At 47.2% G+C, this 3573-nt stretch overlaps 1 non-coding gene across 1 annotated transcript; it reads right to left on the bottom strand.

Moving 5' to 3' along the window:
• Window positions 1–234: 234 nt before the first annotated feature.
• Trnan-guu lies at window positions 235–308 on the bottom strand. Its single transcript has one exon. It is a non-coding gene; the product is annotated as a tRNA-Asn (tRNA).
• Window positions 309–3573: the final 3265 nt, after the last annotated feature.

Raw genomic sequence — 3573 nt, 5'->3', positions numbered from 1 at the left:
CCAGCTGTGAGGAAGCTCCTGGAAGCGGTCAGCTTCTGGAGGACAAACACAGCGAGTGCTGACTTGACTCTCGCCAACCTCCAAGTGAGTAAGGTGAGAAGAGCTCGGAAATGTCTTTGATGAAACAAGTAGTTTGTAAACTTTTGGATTAAAAGTACAAGTTTTCAATCACAGATGAGAGAGAAGAGAAAAGTACAGCAGATTCTTCTTAGATGGTGACTTCAAAAGCACTACCGTCCCTAGGTGGGCTTGAACCACCAACCTTTCGGTTAACAGCCGAACACGCTAACCGATTGCACCACAGAGACTATGCTGGCAGAAAGAGGCTAGTCTGCTGTGGTATGTATAAAGCTCTAGGTGACCATCAAGGTGCTACTAAACTTTCTTTGTTCTCTGACATTTGTATTCTAGGTTTGAGCTGAGTAATTAATTAATAATTGAGCTGAGTAATTTAATTCCAAAACTCATAACATTAAATGATCCCCCCCCCAGGACGTCATTCGAGTCCTTGCTTTCCTTTTTCCTAATTCATTGGTGCCACAGAAAGTTGGCCTCTTTAACCTAAAATTGAGGCCACCATCCAGCAAAACCACATTCACTACTGCCTTAAGGAAGGGGGCAATGGAGTGAGTAATGGTGTGCCGGGAAAACAGCTGCCAAGTTAAACTAGGGATATCTCCTTGGGAGGTTTTATTTCAAGTTCTTTGAAGCCCAGGTCCATCACTTCTTTCTGAAATTTAAAATCACATTTGAACACTACCTAAAATAAGTTAAGCCACATAGCTCCAAGAATAATGTTAGAAAGTTCTAAACATCCCCAAGATGTTCTCCCAAGAATAATGTGAGAATGTTCTAAACATCCCGTGAGAAGACAGTTACGTGTGAAGGCTCAACAGATTGTAGAGGTTCAATGCCCAAGAATCAGCCCATACCGTTAACAATGTACAGTCATTCAAGCATATCCCTCATGAGCCATAGCACTACATAGAGAATCACAAATTTATAACCAGAAGAGATTTAATTTTAACACTAAAACATGGTAGGCATTTTCAGGCAAGGAAAACAATTTTAGTAACGAGTGTAAATTTCCCTTGGTTCTGAAGAATCCCAGAGAGGTTAGTCTTTTGGAATTCTGTATAGGATGAAGATAATTAGCAACACCTCTAATACTTTTACCGGTACATCCCACCAACTATTCAGAGATTTCCATATAGGAATCTGAGATGGACCATTGCATGTAAGTTCAGGGATGTTCTACTACATACACTTACTATGCTGCCCAGGCTGGGCTCAAAATTACAACAATCCTCCTGCCTCAGTCTTCTGGGATTACAGGTGAGTGCCACCACATCCAGCAAGCATGCCTAATTTTCTAATTAGGAACGGAATAGTGGATCCTATTTAAAACACCAGATAAAAAGTAATCTTCAAAATGTGGAAAAGTTTCTCCATACTCCTATCATTGGCAATCCAGCAGCTTCAACAGACACCGATTATTCCACTAAAATGTTGAGATGATTCTAAACGTTGTGGTTTCACGGGGTTGCATTGCTAGAGGTGCATAATTTAGCAAACAGTGCAAAAACACTAGATCTCCAGAAGCAGAAAAACCATTCTTAAGACAAGATTTCCTAGGAGGTTTTTGTTTTGTTTTTGTATTGGGAATTCAATTTATGACCTTGCACTTGCCACGCAGTCGCTGTGCCGCTGAGCTACATCCCCAGCCTTCCTAGGAGGTTTTGAGAATGAATTATCCACTCTAACAATAAAGAAGTAGTAGTCTTAGTGGATTGGCAGTTTAGTAGTTTTGGAAGATCTCCCAGGGGCTTTAGGCAGCTGCTGTGGAAAAACCACAGCTACCGGGGTTGGACAAAAGCGGAAACATCCGCATAGCCTAAGGTATACTCCACAGATGCGGGGGTTGGGGGGAGAGTTGGGGAAGGTGACGGGGGCAGGGACAGGCGGTGGACAACGGGAAACCTGCCTGAGGCCCCTCTGAGCGCAGGCCTCCCAGACCTTCTCCACGGGGTGTCTGTCATTGGGAGACAGCTCAGAGAGCGTGGCAAATGCAAGGCGCACCCGGGCACCGTTGGAAGCGCGTGCCCACCACACCCCGACGCCCACACCAGATACGCTCAGCGAGACACTGGGGCGTGGGTAGTGGGATGCGAGGGTGGGACCTGTTGCCCACCGTCCTTTCTAAGTCCATCTGTCCTTGCCCGGCCGCCGACCAGCAGTTTAGTTCAGACGATCTCCCTGGCTTCTTTCTTGTTCACACCTGCGCTCCCACACGTGTACCCGCGCCGAGGTTTCAGGATCCCCCTCAAGCCTGGGTCTGCACCCACGCCGAGCTGCGCAGCAGTCCGGATTGATCCACAACAGTAGCTTGCTGCCTGCATCCAACTGACATAGAATTTGACTGACTCAGGACCTACAGCTCTGAACCAAAGTGTGGGCCCGTGTTGACTTCATTTTTTCCATACACAAGGGTATTCAATTACTTACACTTGTGTATCATCTTATCCCGATGGGTTCCCTTAAACTAAGTAACTGATATGGTGATTTTGATATTATTGTGAGTCTTAAGTATTTCTGTTGGACCTATGTGCGCTGACTTAGGATAAGGAAGTGAAAAGATGCAGCTCACTGCTGGTTCTTTCTTTGGGGTAGTACTGGAAATCCAAGATAGGGCTTTCACACTGAACTATAGTGCCAGACTTTTAACATTTTTTAATAAAATTTGAAACGCAGTCTCACTAAGTCAGGAAATTACCGAAGCTAACCCTCAAAACTTGCCTCTCTAGAATCCATGAGTAGGATGGCAAGAATTGACCAGCATGGCTGAGTAAGGTCAAGGGTTCATAATATCAAATATCAAAAATGCTCTCCAAAACGGTATAGAGGTAAACCAAGAGGTGTATAAGTGCATTATGGAGGAAAGGGGAATATGAATTTGGGTCATTCAGAAGATAAGGGGTCAATATTTCAAAAAATTCCGAAAATGGCAGCACCACACACGGTTCCTTTATCCATATCCCTGGAGGAAAAAAAGTACTACACATAAACAAGAATATTCAAGGATATGGGGAAGAATATACCACGCTCTGAGGGGAAAACTACGCGGATACAACTCGAGAAAAAAGAAGGGACTCTATAGTTTATTGCTGCACGCCCACTGCTGGGACATAGATATCATCCCAAGCAGTGTCAGTGAGCGCGGCTGCGGCGCAGAGGGCTCGTTCCGTGCGGAGGTCGGGGCCGGCTGTGAGGTGCAGGCGTTGGGCGAACGTGTTTCCCCGGCAGGGCTGGCGCAAGGAGGCAGGCGCGCGGTGGCGCCGGCGCGGGGTGCGGGTGCGGGTGCGGGTGCGGGCAGGGGTGTGTGCGGGCGCGGCAGGCGAGAGAGCTGGGCAGCGGAAGAAGGGGCGGGCGGGAAGCGAGCGTCCGCTCGTCAAGGGAGGCTGGAGCAAGAGTGGCGCAGAGGCAGCGCTGCCCGCGGAGCAAAAGGAGAGCAAGGCTGGGAAGGAAGACAAGAAAGAAGGCTGGGCAGGCAAGAAAGAAGGCTGGCCTGCAGAG

The sequence above is a fragment of the Octodon degus genome, unplaced genomic scaffold, assembly GCF_000260255.1.
Source record: "Octodon degus isolate 3935 unplaced genomic scaffold, OctDeg1.0 scaffold00116, whole genome shotgun sequence".
In the NCBI taxonomy this organism is placed as follows: Eukaryota; Metazoa; Chordata; class Mammalia; order Rodentia; family Octodontidae; genus Octodon; species Octodon degus.
This window is presented reverse-complemented; position numbering and strand designations above follow the sequence as displayed.